Below are 20,120 nucleotides of genomic sequence, written 5' to 3'. Positions count from 1 at the left end.
CACCAGGAGCACCTGAAAGCAGACAAGCAGAGAAAAAACAAACACACAAACAAACAAAAACAAGCACAAGAAGCGGCAATCGCATACAACACAGCTGTGGATATAGATGACCTGAGACGACATGATAATACATCAACTGCTTAGTGACCATGCTACTGGACTAATGAATGTGTGTGTGTGTGTGTGAGAACATGCAACACCCATGGCACAGGACCTACATGATAACCGTGCTTAGTTATGAGTGTATAAGCGTACAGGGCCACAATCCACAGCCCCCCCCCCCCAAGCAATCAGAAGCAGGCAGAGAGGGCCACAAGACCCAGGCCACCAGCAGCCCCCACAGAGCACAGAACCCAGGCAGCCCACTGCAGGGGCAACCACGCATCCACCCAGAAGACTGCAGAGGAAGCCCCCGGAAAGAGCCCCCATAAGCATAGGGCAGAGGCACTCCGGGAACCAGGGGTAACAGCCCACCGACCCCGCCAGGCCCCAGCTGCCCAGACATGGGCCGTGCACTGGACCTGGGCCCCAGGAGCCCGAGCGCCCCCAAACCCCCCGGCAGAGGCCCCACCCAATACCCAGGAGGGCCAAGCGCCCCAGACAGCCACAAAGTGGGTCAGCGCCTGCCCCAGCGCCCCTGGCCAAGTGCCCTGGGAGTCAAGACGTGCCCACAGGTGGGTGAAGTCGCGAGCAGTGGGGAGAGGCGACGCTGATGCCCCATCGGGAGAAACACAGGCAGGCCAGGCGACAGCAAGTCCCAGATCCAGGCCCAATCATTACCACACACACTTTCACGTCCCATACATCCACACATCCACACATCCTACCTCCCTCGACTCTGCTGGGGTGTAGTGCAGCGGGCACACCAGGAGGCCAGCAACCCCCCAGCCACCACAGACCCCGAACCAGCAGAACAATTAATTAATCCTCCTGATCCCTCCTGCCCCGAGCAGACACCAGGAAGCAGGGGTGTGCGAAGAAGACCCCTCCCCTCACCCTTCTGGCTCTTCTATATTTTCTAATAGTGAGCAATTAAAATTGAGGGGCAGCCAAACTTGTAGAACTGGTAGCGCGGCACTCTGGGCAGCCTACATACCCAAAGAGCCCCGCCCACCAGATGCCACTCAGTGTAACCACCCCCCAAGACCTAATGTGTGTGTGTGAGTGTGTTTGATAAGTAGTAATGTCTAAGGTGTAATTAAAACAGGGGCAGGGAACTGCAGAGTGCAACCAAAGGGGACCACCTACGTGGCCCCATCCACTACACCCCACCGAACACACACGCCCCCAAAACCCTTCATGTGTGAGTGTGTGCTGTGTACAGGAGCCAGAAGGGAGAGGGGTATGGGGATATATACCGGGGGAGCTACTCTCCCCCAGAGAGGGCAGCCAGGGACTGGCTGCAATAGGCATCCCCGCTACCTGGGAGCCAACAATGGGCAGGAGGGCCTGATGTCCACCAGGCTCGGGGCCTGCAGCGACCATATTGCGGGAGCTACTGTACCCCCAGAAGGTACCCATCCCGCCCCACCCCAGTCAACCCAACCCAACCCAGGAGGACCTCTACAAAAAACAAACAAACAACATAAAAAATCAAACAAACCACCCGGTCACACCAGTCGCAGCAGCCCGGGCCTGAGACCCACCATCACCCAGCAACCCACCACCACCACTATGTGATAAAACTAATCAGAGGGGACCAGAGAGAATGAAATTCAGCCAATTGATGTTTTGAGGAGGCAGACATTGTTTCCATGCTAATATAATCTAAAAGAAAATTTCTAAACTGGTTAATACACAGATTGTTCTTCGCTTTCCAGTTCATGAGAATAGTTTTCTTTGCGATACATAACACTGTGACAACCATGTGTGCTGAGTTAATTTCCATGTTGATGTTGTCTAAGTCACCCAGTATGCACAGTGTGGGGCATGCAGGGATGCTACACTTTAGCCATGTTGATAGGTCCTCATAGACTTCAAGCCAGAACTTCTGGACAGGCGCAGAAAACCACAAAGCGTGTGCATAATCATCAGGTGTGTTATCTGTGCAATGTGAGCAGATGTTTGAGTGTGTTAGACCCATCCTGAACATCCTTTGTCCTGTATAGTGTGTTCTATGAAGGATTTTGTATTGTATGAGCTGTAAATTAGGATTTCGAGTCTTTATGAAGGTGTTCAAACATATTTGTGGTTAGAAGCTATGACCAGAACTGATGGATAAATCTGCCTCCCATTTTGAGGATGGAAGAGACATTGTGTCATCTATCTTAGACAATAATTTATATATTTTTGATAGTAGTTTTGGGGTACAGATGCTTAGAAATTCTGCTACCCTAGTCGGGGGTTGTAAGTCTGGTTGGTGGAGGATATATCCATCCATCATCTGCCGCTTATCCGGGGGTCGGGTCGCGGGTGCAGCAGCTTGAGCAGAGAAACCCAGACGTCTCTGTCCCCGGCCACTTCCTCCAGCTCTTCCGGGGGGACCCCGAGGCGTTCCCAGGCCAGCCGAGAGACATAGTCTCTCCAACGTGTCCTGGGTCTCCCCCGGGGTCTCCTCCCAGTGGGACGTGCCCGGAACACCTCCCCAGGGAGGCGCCCAGGGGGCATCCTAACCAGATGCCCGAGCCACCTCATCTGACTCCTCTCAATGCGGAGGAGCAGCGGTTCTACTCCGAGCCCCTCCCGGATGACTGAGCTTTTCACCCTATCTCTAAGGGAGAGCCCAGACACCCTGCGGAGGAAACCCATTTCGGCCGCTTGTATTCGCGATCTTGTTCTTTCGGTCACTACCCACAACTCGTGACCATAGGTGAGGATGGGAACGTAGATTGACCAGTAAGTAGAGAGCTTCGCCTTCTGGCTCAGCTCCCTCTTCACAACGACGGGTCGGTGCAGAGCCTGCAACACTGCAGGCGCCGCACCAATCCGCCCGTCAATCTCCCGCTCCATTCGTCCGTCACTCGTGAACAAGACCCCGAGATACTTGAACTCCTCCTCTTGGGGAAGGATCTCATTCCCGACCCGGAGAGAGCATTCCACCCTTTTCCGGCTGAGAACCATAGTCTCGGATTTGGAGGTGCTGATTCTCATCCCAGCCGCTCCACACTCGGCTGCGAATCACTCCAGTGAGAGCTGAAGGTCACGGCCTGACGACGCTAACAGAACCACATCATCTGCAAAAAGCAGAGACCCGATTCTGAGGTCGCCAAATGGGACACCCTCAACACCCTGGCTCCGCCTAGAAATTCTGTACATAAAAGTTAGGAACAGAATCGGTGACAAAGGGCAGCCCTGACGGAGTCCAACTCTCACCGGAAACGTATCCGACTTACTGCCGGCAATGCGGACCAAACTCTGGCACCGGTCATACAGAGACCGAACGGCCCCTATCAAGGGGTCCGGCACTCCATATTCCCGGAGCACCCCCCACAGGACTCCACGAGGGACACGGTCGAACGCTTTCTCCAAGTCCACAAAACACATGTAGACTGGTTGGGCGAACTCCCATGCACCCTCCAGGATCCTGCCGAGGGTATAGAGCTGGTCCACTGTTCCACGGCCAGGACGAAAGCCACACTGCATCTCCTGAATCCGAGGCTCGATTATCCGACGGATCCTCCTCTCCAATACCCCCGAATAGACCTTACCAGGGAGGCTGAGGAGTGTGATACCCCTATAGTTGGAACACACCCTCCGGTCCCCCTTTTTAAAGAGGGGGACCACCACCCCAATCTGCCAGTCCAGAGGCACTGTCCCCGATGTCCACGCGATACTGCAGAGGCGTGTCAGCCAAGACAGCCCTACAACATCCAGAGCCTTGAGAAACTCAGGACGGACCTCATCCACCCCCGGGGCCTTGCCACCGAGGAGCTTTTTAACCACCTCGGCAACCTCAGCCCCAGAAATGGGAGGCCCCGTCTCCGAGCTCTCCGACTCTGCCTCTTCCGAGCACGTGTTGGTAGGATTGAGGAGTTCCTCGAAGTACTCCCCCCACGACTCACAACATCCCTAGTTGAGGTCAGCAAAGCCCGTCCCCACTGTAAACAGTGTTGACTGTGAGCCGCTTCCCCCCCCCTGAGACGCCGGATGGTGGACCAGAATCTTTTCGAGGCCGTCCGGAAATCGTTCTCCATGGTCTCACCGAACTCCTCCCAGGCCCGAGTTTTTGCCTCAGCAACCACCGAAGCCGTGGCCCGTCCGGCCCGTCGGTACCTATCAGCTTCTTCCAGGGTCCCACTGGCCAAAAAGGCCCGATAGGACTCCTTCTTCAGCTTGACGGCTTCCCTCACCACTGGTGTCCACCAGCAGGTTCGAGGGTTGCCGCCACGACAGGCACCGACCACCTTACGGCCACAACTCCGACCAGCTGCCTCGGCAATGGAGTCACGGAACATGACCCATTCGGACTCAATGTCCCCCACCTCAAATATGGTTGAAGCTCTGCCGGAGGTGGGAGTTAAAGCTCCTTCTGACGGGGGATTCTGACAAACGCTCCCAGCAGACCCTCACAATACGTTTGGGCCTGCCAGGTCTGATCGGCATCCTCCCCCACCAGCGGAGCCAACTCACCACCAGGTGGTGATCAGTTGACAGCTCCGCCCCTCTCTTCACCCGAGTGTCCAGGACATACGGCCGCAAGTCCGATGATACAACCACAAAGTAGATCATCGAACTGCGGCCAAGGGTGTCCTTGTGCCAAGTGCACATATGGACACCCTTATGCCTGAACATGGTGTTCGTTATGGACAGTCTATGACTGGCACAGAAGTCCAACAACATAACACCACTCTGATTCAGATCGGGGGGGCCGTTCCTCCCAATCACACCCCTCCAGGTCTCACTGTCATTGCCCACGTGAGCATTGAAGTCCCCCAGCAGAATGAGGGAGTCTCCGGTAGGAGCATTCTCCAGTGCCTCCCCCAGAGACTCCAAAAAGGGTAGGTACTCTGAACTGCTGTTTGGCGCATAGGCACAAACAACAGTCAGGACTCGTCCCCCCACCCAAAGGCGGAGGGAGGCTACCCTCTCGTTCACTGGGGTAAACCCCAATGTACTGGCACACAGCCGGGGGGCAATAAGTATGCCCACACCTGCTCTGCGCCTCTCACCACGGGCAACTCCAGAGTGGAAGAGAGTCCAACCCCTCTCAAGAGTACTGGTTCCAGATCCCAAGCCGTGCGTCGAGGTGAGTCCGACTATATCTAACGGTCTGATGAAGTTTCAACAATAAACAACAAACTTTGTATTATGAGAAAGAACCAGACTCATTCTTCAGGAATCCGAAAATAAGCTCTATTTTACGAGTTATGCACGAATTCGGATTCTCCTATAAAACGAATTCCTTAACTCAAACCATGTTAAGACTGCTTTGTCCTTCATATTTATTCATGTCTAATCAAGTTTCAATGATAAACAACGTTGTACTTTGTAGAATGAGAAAGAACTTCTTCAGCAATAAGCATCTCTCGACAAATGACGAAATACAGATTTTGCTATAAAATTAATTGCTATCAGCCTGACTTAAAACTGTTTGTCTTCCTTATTTATCCATTTCAAATCAAGTTTCAACTATTAAAAAAATTTTGTAGTTTGAGAAAGAACAACTTAATCTTGAGCAATCAGTATAAAAAGAGGGTAAGCAAAGGTGCGAATGTCAAACCATACATGATCAAAAATGGGAGCGGAGGTGTTTGGCTGAGACAAGGTGTGAATGTCCACCCATAATTAATGAAAAGCGGGCAACAAGTAGGTTCGAATGCCCAACCATACATCATCAAAAGCAGGAGTGGATATGTTCGGCTACAAGAAGGTTTGAACGTCTGACCATAGTTTGTAAAAAGCGGGTAAGAAAAGGTTCGAATGCCCGAACATACACCATCAAAGGAGGGAGCGGAGGTGTTCCGCTGTAAGAAGGTGTGAATGTCCGACCATAGTTGGTAAAAAACGGGTAAGAAAAGGTTAAAATACCCAACTGTACACAATCAGTAGCGGGTGCGGAGTTGTTCGGCTACTAAAAGGTGTGAAAGTCCGACCATGGTTTGTAAAAAGCGGGTAAGAAAAGGTGCGAATGCCCGAAAATGTATGATCAAAAGAGGGAGCTGAGGTGTTTGGCTGCAAGAAGGTGTGAATGTAAACCCATAATTACTGAAAAATGTGTAAGAAAAGGTGCGAATGCCCAACTATACATAATCAAAAGCAGGAGTGGATGTGTTCGGCTCCAAGAAGGGTTGAATGTCTGACCATAGTTTGTAAAAAGCAGGTAAGAAAAGGTTAGACTGCCCGAACATACACCATCAAAAGAGGGAGCGGAGGTGTTCCGCTGTAAGAAGGTGTGAATGTCCGACCATAGTTGGTAAAAAGCGGGTAAGAAAAGGTTAAAATACCCGACTGTACACAATCAATAGCGGGAGCGGAGTTGTTTGGCTACTAAAAGATGTGAAAGTCCGACTATGGTTTGTAAAAAGCGGGTAAGAAAAGGTGCTAATGCCAGACAATGTATGATCAAAAGAGGGAGCGGATGTGTTCGGCTGCAAGAAGGTCTGAATGTCCAACCATAATTTGTAAAAACCGGGAAGGAAAGGCTCGAAAGCCCGACTATACACCATCAAAAGCGGGAGCAGAGTGGTTCAGCTGCAAGAAGGTCTGAGTGTCCATCAATAATTGCTTTAAAACATGAAAGAAAATTTTCGAATATCATCCGCACATGATCATAAGAAGGAGAGGAGGTGTTCAGCTGCAAGAAGGTGTGAATGTCCACCCATAATTCCTGAAAAATGGGTAAAAAAAGGTGCGAATGCCCAACCATACATTATCAAAAGCAGGTGTGAATGTCAGATCATAATTTGCAAAAAGCTGATGAGATAGGGTGAGAATGCCCGACTATACACCATCAAATGCGGGAGCGGAGGTGTTCGGCTCTGAGTAGGTGTGAATGTCCAACCATAATTGCTGAAAAATGTGTTAGAAAAGGAAAGAATGCCGGACCATACATCATCAAAAGCGAGAGAGGTGGTGTTCGGCTGCAAAAAGGTGTAAATGTTCGACTAAAGTTTGTAAAAAGCGGGTAAGACATGGTGCGAATGCCTGACAAGGTATGATCAAAAGCAGGAGCGGAGGTGTTCAGCTGCAAGAAGGTCTAAATGTCCATCAATAATTGCTAGAAAACATGAAAGAAAATTTTCGAAAATCAAACCGCACATGATCATAAGTGGGAGAGGAGGTGTTCAGCTGCAAGAAGGTGTGAATGTCCACCCATTATTCCTGACAAATGGGTAAAAAAAAGGTGCGAATGCCCAACCATACATCATCAAAAGCAGGAGTGGATGTGTTCGGCTACAATAAGGTGTGAACGTCCAACCAAAGTTTGTAAAAAGCAGTTAAGAAAAGGTGTGAATATCCAACCAAACATAATCAAAAGCGGGAGCATAGCTTTTCGACTGCAAGTAGGTGTGAATGTCAGATCATAATTTGCAAAAAGCTGATGAGAAAGGGTGAGAATGTCCGACTGCACACCATCAAATGCGGGAGCGGAGTTGTTCGGCTGTGAGTAGGTGTGAATCTCCCACCGTAATTTCTGAAAAATGTGTTAGAAAAGGTAAGAATGCCGGTCCATACATGATCAAAAGCAGGAGTGGATGTGTTCGGCTACAAGAAGGTGTGAACGTCCAACCAAAGTTTGTAAAAAGCAGTTAAGAAAAGGTTTGAATATCCAACCAAACATAATCAAAAGCGGGAGCATAGCTTTTCGACTGCAAGTAGGTGTGAATGTCAGATCATAATTTGCAAAAAGCTGATGAGAAAGGGTGAGAATGTCCAACTGCACACCATCAAATGCGGGAGCGGAGTTGTTCGGCTGTGAGTAGGTGTGAATCTCCGACCGTAATTTCTGAAAAATGTGTTAGAAAAGGTAAGAATGCCGGTCCATACATCATCAAAAGCGAGAGAGGTTGTGTTCGGCTGCAAGTAGGTGTGAATGTCCAGCCATAATTACTCACAAACGGGTAAGAAAAGGTAGTATTGCCAGACCATACATGATCAAAACAGGGAGCGGAGGTGGTTCAGCTGCAAGAAGGTGTGAATGTCCGACTAAAGTTCAAATATATTAACAAAAGCGGGAGGAGAGGTCTTCGGATGAGAGTGGTTGAGAATTTCCAACCATAATCTATAAAATTCGGTGAAAAAAAGGTGTGATAGAACACTAAAAGGTGGAGCGGAAGTGTTCGGCTGCAATAAGGTGTGAATGTCCGACTATATTTGGTGAAAAGCAGGTGAAGCAAGGTCTGAATGCCCAACCTTACATTATCAAAAGCGAGATCCGAGGTGTTTGGCTGCAAGAAGGCCATAGTTTGCCAAAAGCGGGTAAGCTGCGAATGACCAACTAAATATCAACAAAAGTGGGGCGGAGGTCTTCGGATGCAACTGGGTGTGAAATTCCCACCATACAAGTATGGTGGAGAGGAAGCTGTGAACAGCCGACCATAGTTTGCAAAAAGCGGGTGAGACAAGGTGCGAATGTCCAACCATACATGATCAAAACAGGGAGCGGAGGTGTTTGGCTGTGACAAGGTGTGAATGTCCACCCAAAATTAATGAAAAGCGGGCAAAAAGTAGGTTTGAATGCCCAAGCATACATCATCAAAAGAAGGAGTGGATGTGTTCGGCTACAAGAAGGTTTGAATGTCCGAGCATAGTTTGTAAAAAGCGGGTAAGAAAAGGTTCAAATGCCTGACTATACACCATCAAAAGAGGGAGCGGAGATGTTCCGCTGTAAGACGGTGTGAATGTCCGACCATAGTTGGTAAAAAGCGGGTAAGAAAAGGTTAAAATACCCGACTGTACACAATCAATAGGGGGAGCGGAGTTGTTCGGCTACAAGAAGGTGTGAAAGTCCAATCATGGTTTGTAAAAAGCTGGTAAGAAAAGGTTCGAATGCCCGAATATATACCATCAAAAGCGGAAGCGGAGGTGTTCGGCTGCAAGAAGGTGTGAACGTCCGACCAAAGTTTGTAAAAAGCAGTTAAGAAAAGGTTCGAATATCCAACCAAACATAATCAAAAGCGGGAGCAGAGCTGTTCGACTGCAAGTAGGTGTGAATGTCCAGCCATAATTACTCACAAACGGGTAAGAAAAGGTAGTATTGCCAGACCATACGTGATCAAAACAGGGAGCTGAGGTGGTTCAGCACCAAGGTGTGAATGTCTGACTATAGTTTGTAAAAAGCGGGTAAGATAAGGTGCGAATGCCTGACAATGTATAATCAAAAGAGGGAGCAGAGGTTTTCGGCTACAAGAAGGTTTGAATGTCCGACCACAGTTTGTAAAAAGCGGGTAAGAAAAGGTTCAAATGCCTGACTATACACCATCAAAAGCGGGAGCGGAGATGTTCCGCTGTAAGACGGTGTGAATGTCCGACCATAGTTGGTAAAAAGCGGGTAAGAAAAGGTTAAAATACCCGACTGTACACAATCAATAGCGGGAGCGGAGTTGTTCGGCTACAAGAAGGTGTGAAAGTCCAACCAACGTTTGTAAAAAGCTGGTAAGAAAAGGTTCGAATGCCCGAATATATACCATCAAAAGCGAATGCGGAGGTGTTCGGCTGCAAGAAGGTGTGAACGTCCGACCAAAGTTGGCAAAAAGCAGTAAAGAAAAGGTTCGAATATCCAAACATAATTAAAAGCGAGAGAGATTGTGTTCAGCTGCAAGTAGGTGTGAATATCCAGCCATAATTACTCACAAATGGGTAAGAAAATGTAGTATTGCCAGACCATACATGATCAAAACAGGGAGCGGAGGTGGTTTAGCTGCAAAAAGGGGTGAATGTCCAACTAAAGTTCAAATATATTAACAAAAGCGGGAGGAGAGGTCTTCGGATTAGAGTGGTTGAAATTTCCAACCATAATCTATAAAATGCGGTGAAAAAAAAAGGTGTGAAGGAATGAATTTTATAGCAAAATCCGAAATCATGCATAACTCCGCAAAAGGAACGTATTGCTCAACCAAAGGGATGCTTCTTTCTCATTCAGGGTAATATGAGGAACTTTATGCTTGATACATTTTAGACATGGATAACTATGAAGGACAAAGCAATTATAACTTGGTTTGAGCAAAGCAATTCATTTTATAGGAAAATCCGAAATCGTGCAGGACTCATGAAAGTAAGCTTATTCTCGGATTCCTGATCCTCCAGTGTTGCTCTTTCCTATACTGCAAAATACAGCCTTATTCATTGTTGAAATCGATATAGACATTGATAAATATGAAGGACAAAGCAGTTTCCACTTTGTTTGAGTGAAGGAATTAATTTTATAGCAAAATCCCAAATCAAGCAGAACGTATGAAAATAAGCTTGTTTTCGGATTCCTGATCCTTCAGTGTTGCTATTTCTTCTACTGCAAAATACAATGTTGTTCTTTGTTGAAGTCAATCTAGACATTGATAAATATGAAGGACAAAGCAGTTTTAACATAGTTTGAGTAAAGGAATTCATTTTATACATAAAATCCCAAATAATGCAGAACGTATGAAAATAAGCTTATTCTCGGATTCCTGTTCCTTCAAGTGTTGCTCTTTCTACTACTGCAAAATACAATGTTGTTCTTTGTTGAAGTAAATCTAGACATTGATAAATATGAAGGACAAAGCAGTTTCCACTTTGTTTGAGTGAAGGAATTAATTTTATAGCAAAATCCCAAATCAAGCAGAACGTATGAAAATAAGCTTGTTTTCGGATTCCTGTTCCTTCAAGTGTTGCTCTTTCTACTACTGCAAAATACAATGTTGTTCTTTGTTGAAGTAAATCTAGACATTGATAAATATGAAGGACAAAGCAGTTTTCACTTGGTTTGAGTGAAGGATTTGCAGCTGAAAACCTCCCGCTCCCGCTTTTGATTGTGTATAGTCGGGCTTTAAAGCCTTTTCTTACCCGGTTTTTAGAAATTATGGTTGGACATTCAGACCTTGCAGCCGAAGACATCCACTCCCTATTTTGATCATACATTGTCGGGCATTCGCACCTTGTCTTACCCGCTTTTTACAAACTATAGTCAGACATTCACACCTTGCAGCTGAACCACCTCAGCTCCCTGTTTTGATCATGTATGGTCTGGCAATACTACCTTTTCTTACCCGTTTGTGAGTAATTATGGCTGGACATTCACACCTACTTGCAGTCGAACAGCTCTGCTCCCGCTTTTGATGGTATATATTCGGGCATTCGAACCTTTTCTTAACTGCTTTTTACAATCCATGGTTGGACTTTCCAACCTTCTTGTAGCCGAACAACTCCGCTCCCCCTATTGATTGTGTACAGTCGGGTATTTTAACCTTTTCTTACCCACTTTTTACCAACTATGGTCGGACATTCACACCTTCTTACAGCGGAACACCTCCGCTCCCTCTTTTGATGGTGTATGTTTGGGCATTCGAACCTTTTCTTACCCGCTTTTTACAAACTATCCTCGGACATTCAAACCTTCTTGTAGCCGAACACATCCACTCCTTCTTTTGATGATGTATGCTTGGGCATTCAAACCTACTTTTTGCCCGCTTTTCATTAATTTTGGGTGGACATTCACACCTTGTCACAGCCAAACACCTCCGCTCCCTGTTTTGATCATGTATGGTTGGACATTCGCACCTTGTCTCACCCGCTTTTTGCAAACTATGGTCGGCTGTTCACAGCTTCCTCTCCACCATACTTGTATGGTGGGATGTTCACACCCAGTTGCATCCGAAGACCTCCACCCCCACTTTTGTTGATATTTAGTTGGTCATTCGCAGCTTACCCGCTTTTGGCAAACTATGGCCTTCTTGCAGCCAAACACCTCTGATCTCGCTTTTGATAATGTAAGGTTGGGCATTCAGACCTTGCTTCACCTGCTTTTCACCAAATATAGTCGGACATTCACACCTTCTTGCAGCCGAACACTTCCGCTCCACCTTTTAGTGTTCTATCACACCTTTTTTTCACAGAATTTTATAGATTATGGTTGGAAATTCTCAACCACTCTCATCCGAAGACCTCTCCTCCCGCTTTTGTTAATATATTTGAACTTTAGTCGGACATTCACACCTTCTTGCAGCTGAACCACCTCCGCTCCCTGTTTTGATCATGTATGGTCTGGCAATACTACCTTTTCTTACCCGTTTGTGAGTAATTATGGCTGGACATTCACACCTACTTGCAGCCGAACACAACCTCTCTCGCTTTTGATGATGTATGGACCGGCATTCTTACCTTTTCTAACACATTTTTCAGAAATTACGGTCGGAGATTCACACCTACTCACAGCCGAACAACTCCGCTCCCGCATTTGATGGTGTGCAGTTGGACATTCTCACCCTTTCTCATCAGCTTTTTGCAAATTATGATCTGACATTCACACCTACTTGCAGTCGAAAAGCTATGCTCCCGCTTTTGATTATGTTTGGTTGGATATTCAAACCTTTTCTTAACTGCTTTTTACAAACTTTGGTTGGACGTTCACACCTTCTTGTAGCCGAACACATCCACTCCTGCTTTTGATCATGTGCGGTTTGATTTTCGAAAATTTTCTTTCATGTTTTCTAGCAATTATTGATGGACATTTAGACCTTCTTGCAGCTGAACACCTCCGCTCCTGCTTTTGATCATACCTTGTCAGGCATTCGCACCATGTCTTACCCGCTTTTTCAAACTTTAGTCGAACATTTACACCTTTTTGCAGCCGAACACCACCTCTCTCGCTTTTGATGATGTATGGTCCGGCATTCTTTCCTTTTCTAACACATTTTTCAGCAATTATGGTCGGACATTCACACCTACTCAGAGCCGAACACCTCCGCTCCCGCATTTGATGGTGTATAGTCGGGCATTCTCACCCTTTCTCATCAGCTTTTTGCAAATTATGATCTGACATTCACACCTGCTTTTGATAATGTATGGTTGGGCATTCGCACCTTTTTTTACCCATTTTTCAGTAATTATGGGTTTACATTCACACCTTCTCGCAGCCAAACACCTCCGCTCCCTCTTTTGATCATACATTTTCGGGCATTCGCACCTTTTCTTACCCGCTTTTTACAAACCATGGTCGGACTTTCACACCTTTTAGTAGCCGAACAACTCTGCACCCGCTACTGATTGTGTACAGTCGGGTATTTTAACCTTTTCTTACCCGTTTTTTACCAACTATGGTCGGACATTCACACCTTCTTACAGCGGAACACCTCCGCTCCCTCCTTTGATGGTGTATGTTCGGGCATTCGAACCTTTTCTTACCCGCTTTTTACAAACTATGGTCTGACGTTCAAACCTTCTTGTAGCCGAACATATCCACTCCTGCTTTTGATGATGTATGGTTGGGCATTCGAACCTACTTGTTGCCCGCTTTTCATTAATTATGGGTGGACATTCACACCTTGTCTCAGCCAAACACCTCCGCTCCCTGTTTTGATCATGTATGGTTTGACATTCGCACCTTTGCTTACCCTCTTTTTATACTGATTGCTCAAGATTAAGTTGTTCTTTCTCAAACTACAAAATTTTTTTAATTGTTGAAACTTGATTTGAAGTGGATAAATAAGGAAGACAAACAGTTTTAAGTCAGGCTGATAGCAATTAATTTTATAGCAAAATCTGTATTTCGTCATTTGTCGAGAGATGCTTATTGCTGAAGAAGTTCTTTCTCATTCTACAAAGTACAACGTTGTTTATCATTGAAACTTGATTAGACATGAATAAATATGAAGGACAAAGCAGTCTTAACTTGGTTTTAGTTAAGGAATTCGTTTTATAGGAGAATCCGAATTCGTGCATAACTGGTAAAATAGAGCTTATTTTCGGATTCCTGAAGAATGAGTCTGGTTCTTTCTCATAATACAAAGTTTGTTGTTTATTGTTGAAACTTCATCAGACCGTTAGATATAGTCGGACTCACCTCGACGCACGGCTTGGGATCTGGAACCAGTACTCTTGAGAGGGGTTGGACTCTCTTCCACTCTGGAGTTGCCCGTGGTGAGAGGCGCAGAGCAGGTGTGGGCATACTTATTGCCCCCCGGCTGTGTGCCAGTACATTGGGGTTTACCCCAGTGAACGAGAGGGTAGCCTCCCTCCGCCTTTGGGTGGGGGGACCAGTCCTGACTGTTGTTTGTGCCTATGCGCCAAACAGCAGTTCAGAGTACCTACCCTTTTTGGAGTCTCTGGGGGAGGCACTGGAGAATGCTCCTACCGGAGACTCCCTCATTCTGCTGGGGGACTTCAATGCTCACGTGGGCAATGACAGTGAGACCTGGAGGGGTGTGATTGGGAGGAACGGCCCCCCCGATCTGAATCAGAGAGGTGTTATGTTGTTGGACTTCTGTGCCAGTCATAGACTGTCCATAACGAACACCATGTTCAGGCATAAGGGTGTCCATATGTGCACTTGGCACCAGGACACCCTTGGCCGCAGTTCGATGATCGACTTTGTGGTTGTATCATCGGACTTGCGGCCGTATGTCCTGGACACTCGGGTGAAGAGAGGGGCGGAGCTGTCAACTGATCACCACCTGGTGGTGAGTTGGCTCCGCTGGTGAGGGAGGATGCCGATCAGACCTGGCAGGCCCAAACGTATTGTGAGGGTCTGCTGGGAGCATTTGTCAGAATCCCCCGTCAGAAGGAGCTTTAACTCCCACCTCCGGCAGAGCATCAACCATATTTGAGGTGGGGGACATTGAGTCCGAATGGGCCATGATCCGTGACTCCATTGCCGAGGCAGCTGGTCGGAGTTGTGGCCGTAAGGTGGTCGGTGCCTGTCGTGGCGGCAACCCTCGAACCTGCTGGTGGACACCAGTGGTGAGGGAAGCCGTCAAGCTGAAGAAGGAGTCCTATCGGGCCTTTTTGGCCAGTGGGACCCTGGAAGAAGCTGATAGGTACCGACGGGCCAGACGGGCCGCGGCTTTGGCGGTTGCTGAGGCAAAAACTCGGGCCTCGGAGGAGTTCGGTGAGACCATGGAGAACGATTTCCGGACGGCCTCGAAAAGATTCTGGTCCACCATCCGGCGTCTCGGGGGGGGGGGAGCGGCTCACAGTCAACACTGTTTACAGTGGGGACGGGGCTTTGCTGACCTCAACTAGGGATGTTGTGAGTCGGTGGGGGGAGTACTTCGAGGAACTCCTCAATCCTACCAACACGTGCTCGGAAGAGGCAGAGTCGGAGAGCTCGGAGACGGGCCCTCCCATTTCTGGGGCTGAGGTTGCCGAGGTGGTTAAAAAGCTCCTCGGTGGCAAGGCCCCGGGGGTGGATGAGGTCCGTCCTGAGTTTCTCAAGGCTCTGGATGTTGTAGGGCTGTCTTGGCTGACACGCCTCTGCAGTATCGCGTGGACATCGGGGACAGTGCCTCTGGACTGGCAGATTGGGGTGGTGGTCCCCCTCTTTAAAAAGGGGGACCGGAGGGTGTGTTCCAACTATAGGGGTATCACACTCCTCAGCCTCCCTGGTAAGGTCTATTCGGGGGTATTGGAGAGGAGGATCCGTCGGATAATCGAGCCTCGGATTCAGGAGATGCAGTGTGGCTTTCGTCCTGGCCGTGGAACAGTGGACCCGCTCTATACCCTCGGCAGGATCCTGGAGGGTGCATGGGAGTTCGCCCAACCAGTCTACATGTGTTTTGTGGACTTGGAGAAGGCGTTCGACCGTGTCCCTCGTGGAGTCCTGTGGGGGGTGCTCCGGGAATATGGAGTGCCGGACCCCTTGATAGGGGCCGTTCGGTCTCTGTATGACCGGTGCCAGAGTTTGGTCCGCATTGCCGGCAGTAAGTCGGATACGTTTCCGGTGAGAGTTGGACTCCGTCAGGGCTGCCCTTTGTCACGATTCTGTTCCTAACTTTTATGGACAGAATTTCTAGGCGGAGCCAGGGCGTTGAGGGTGTCCCATTTGGCGACCTCAGAATCGGGTCTCTGCTTTTTTGCAGATGATGTGGTTCTGTTAGCGTCGTCAGGCCGTGACCTTCAGCTCTCACTGGAGTGATTCGCAGCCGAGTGTGAAGCGGCTGGGATGAGAATCAGCACCTCCAAATCCGAGACTATGGTTCTCAGCCGGAAAAGGGTGGAATGCTCTCTCCGGGTCGGGAATGAGATCCTTCCCCAAGAGGAGGAGTTCAAGTATCTCGGGGTCTTGTTCACGAGTGACGGACGAATGGAGCGGGAGATTGACGGGCGGATCGGTGCGGCGCCTGCAGTGTTGCAGGCTCTGCACCGACCCGTCGTTGTGAAGAGGGAGCTGAGCCAGAAGGCGAAGCTCTCTACTTACTGGTCAATCTACGTTCCCATCCTCACCTATGGTCACGAGTTGTGGGTAGTGACCGAAAGAACAAGATCGCGAATACAAGCGGCCGAAATGGGTTTCCTCCGCAGGGTGTCTGGGCTCTCCCTTAGAGATAGGGTGAGAAGCTCAGTCATCCGGGAGGGGCTCGGAGTAGAACCGCTGCTCCTCCGCATTGAGAGGAGTCAGATGAGGTGGCTCGGGCATCTGGTTAGGATGCCCCCTGGGCGCCTCCCTGGGGAGGTGTTCCGGGCACGTCCCACTGGGAGGAGACCCCGGGGGAGACCCAGGACACGTTGGAGAGACTATGTCTCTCGGCTGGCCTGGGAACGCCTCAGGGTCCCCCCGGAAGAGCTGGAGGAAGTGGCCGGGGACAGAGACGTCTGGGTTTCTCTGCTCAAGCTGCTACCCCCGCGACCCGACCCCCGGATAAGCGGCAGATGATGGATGGATGGATGGATATATCCTCCACCAACCAGACTTACAACCCCCGACTAGGGTAGCAGAATTTCTAAGCATCTGTACCCCAAAACTACTATCAAAAATATATAAATTATTGTCTAAGATAGATGACACAATGTCTCTTCCATCCTCAAAATGGGAGGCAGATTTATCCATCAGTTCTGGTCATAGCTTCTAACCACAAATATGTTTGAACACCTTCATAAAGACTCGAAATCCTAATTTACAGCTCATACAATACAAAATCCTTCATAGAACACACTATACAGGACAAAGGATGTTCAGGATGGGTCTAACACACTCAAACATCTGCTCACATTGCACAGATAACACACCTGATGATTATGCACACGCTTTGTGGTTTTCTGCGCCTGTCCAGAAGTTCTGGCTTGAAGTCTGTGAGGACCTATCAACATGGTTAAAGTGTAGCATCCCTGCATGCCCCACACTGTGCATACTGGGTGACTTAGACAACATCAACATGGAAATTAACTCAGCACACATGGTTGTCACAGTGTTATGTATCGCAAAGAAAACTATTCTCATGAACTGGAAAGCGAAGAACAATCTGTGTAATAACCAGTTTAGAAATTTTCTTTTAGATTATATTAGCATGGAAACAATGTCTGCCTCCTCAAAACATCAATTGGCTGAATTTCATTCTCTCTGGTCCCCTCTGATTAGTTTTATCACATAGTGGTGGTGGTGGGTTGCTGGGTGATGGTGGGTCTCAGGCCCGGGCTGCTGCGACTGGTGTGACCGGGTGGTTTGTTTGTTTGTTTTTTGATGTTGTTTGTTTGTTTTTTGTAGAGGTCCTCCTGGGTGGGGTTGGGTTGAGTGGGGTGGGGCGGGATGGGTACCTTCTGGGGGTACAGTAGCTCCCAGAATATGGTCGCTGCAGCCTCGAGCCTGGTGGACATCAGGCCCTCCTGCCCATTGTTGGCTCCCAGGTAGCGGGGATGCCTATTGCAGCCAGTCCCTGGCTGCCCTCTCTGGGGGAGAGTAGCACCTGTGGGCACGTCTTGACTCCCAGGGCACTTGGCCATGGGCGCTGGGGCAGGCGCTGACCCACTTTGTGGCTGTCTGGGGCGCTTGGCCCTCCTGGGTATTGGGTGGGGCCTCTGCCGGGGGGTTTGGGGGCGCTCGGGCTCCTGGGGCCCAGGTCCAGTGCACGGCCCATGTCTGGGTGGCTGGGGCCTGGCGGGGTCGGTGGGCTGTTACCCCTGGTTCCCGGAGTGCCTCTGCCCTATGCTTATGGGGGCTCTTTCCGGGGGCTTCCTCTGCAGTCTTCTGGGTGGATGCGTGGTTGCCCCTGCGGTGGGCTGCCTGGGTTCTGTGCTCTGTGGGGGCTGCTGGTGGCCTGGGTCTTGTGGCCCTCTCTGCCTGCTTCTGATTGCTTGGGGGGGGGCTGTGGATTGTGGCCCTGTACGCTTATACACTCATAACTAAGCACGGTTATCATGTAGGTCCTGAGCCATGGGTGTTGCATGTTCTCACACACACACACACACATTCATTAGTCCAGTAGCATGGTCACTAAGCAGTTGATGTATTATCATGTCATCTCAGGTCATCTATATCCACAGCTGTGTTGTATGCGATTGCCGCTTCTTGTGCTTGTTTTTGTTTGTTTGTGTGTTTGTTTTTTCTCTGCTTGTCTGCTTTCAGGTGCTCCTGGTGGCGCTAAGGCTGGATTCCCCTCAGAGGCCATGGATTGCTGTCTGTTTTTTACAGGTGTAGCAGCTGGTTGTCTGGTTTTTGTTTCTATTTTTGTTCTGTTTCCTCTTCTTTCCTCTTCTTCTTTCCTTGTCCCCCGGTCCGGTTCAGTTCAGTTCATGTCATATATTGTAAACAGAAATAAATAAATGGGCATCAAGGGGAGCTTTACATTTATAAAACTTCCCTTGGCAAAGCAAATCTGTTTGGCATCAAAGGTATTCAGACTACAATTCTTCTGACATAATGCTGAACAGGACAAGGGGAAAAAAAAAAAAAAGTAAAGAAGACAGTTCTGCCGAAAGTCAGGGACTAGACCTGTTCTAAGTTCTATACTCTTTAAAAGGGGCATGTTTATCAACTATGGAATTAGAAGATTTACAAAAATGGTCAAGTGCTAGATCTTCATCTGAGATTTTAACAGTGTCATATAACTATTCAACAGATCAGTTAAAAAAAAGCCTGCTCATGGAGATGTTTCAGGATCCGGATACCAAGCGTGGACCTAATGTTTTCATTTTTGCAATTCTGATACAGGCTATTGAGCAGTGATAACTAACACCAAGTTCAGATACTGCGGATATTCTACCTTTGATTTGTTAAGATTGAGCCAATCAGGGACAACCTTGAAGGATCTCTTTGGTTTTGTAGGATCAGTAATTACCTGAGAAAGGTTGATATTGGTACACACCTTTTTTAAATGATCAGAGGCAGAGTTCAACTTGTTTAAATTAAAATTGCCACACAGAGATTGGGTTTAGGCCACATGCACACAGAATGACATCAACAAATATAAGAAATATTAAACATTTACACATAGATTTTTGAATACATGTAGAGGAATGATACTTTGAAATGTGCTCATTGCGGAGTTATGATCAGTTGAGTAATGAAGGTTGAACTATTCTGGGAAAGAGGTTCTATTCCCAGCATCATGATGGACACTCCTGATATAGAAGGTTTCGCTAACGCATTGGAATTGTTTTACTATTTTCATATGCATGTGCAATGAAGAATTGCTTGCTGCTGATAAATGCAAAGAAGAACAGCTTACACATAGATGCTCACATATAGGCTGCTGAATGCAATGAAGACCTGCTTATCAAGTAAAGTTCAATGTCAATGTGTAATATTCAATTAGGATTTGCAAAACAGTGAAGTTAAACAATGAATGGGTCCATAGTCGGTATGAGAAGACTACAGGAATATTTACCTGGGTGTACGTTCAAACAGAGATGAGAAAATCGCGATAAATAATTGTTTGTTTGTTTGTTAGTATGTATATGAATGTTACGTGTATAAACTGTGTTGAGTTATAGTTACTCAGTAGTGTCTCAGTGAAACAACCGACGGGGGATGCCTTGCGGTGACAACAAAAGCAGTGTTTTACTGATCAGTCAAGAAGCTCCAGTGTACTCCATACAAACTGGTTGGCTACTGAAGGGATAGAAAATGGGGAATTCTTGTTTTAAAGCAAACAAGGAATTAGATGGGAAAAATACATGTTTTAACGGGACCTAGACAATATTAAATACTCAGACAGATGGGATAAGAAGTGTAGTTTTGTAGGAAATCACAAAATTATTACATAGAATTAGTGAAATCAATTGAAGAATGCCTTTCTGAAGAGCTGTTTACCACAGATGAGCAGCTTTGCGACCAA

This window comes from Leuresthes tenuis, unplaced genomic scaffold (genome assembly GCF_036924035.1).
Source record: "Leuresthes tenuis unplaced genomic scaffold, fLeuTen1.0.hap1 SCAF_8, whole genome shotgun sequence".
In the NCBI taxonomy this organism is placed as follows: domain Eukaryota; kingdom Metazoa; phylum Chordata; class Actinopteri; order Atheriniformes; family Atherinopsidae; genus Leuresthes; species Leuresthes tenuis.
The sequence above is the reverse complement of the archived record's forward strand: the minus strand, read 5'-3'. Positions refer to the sequence as shown.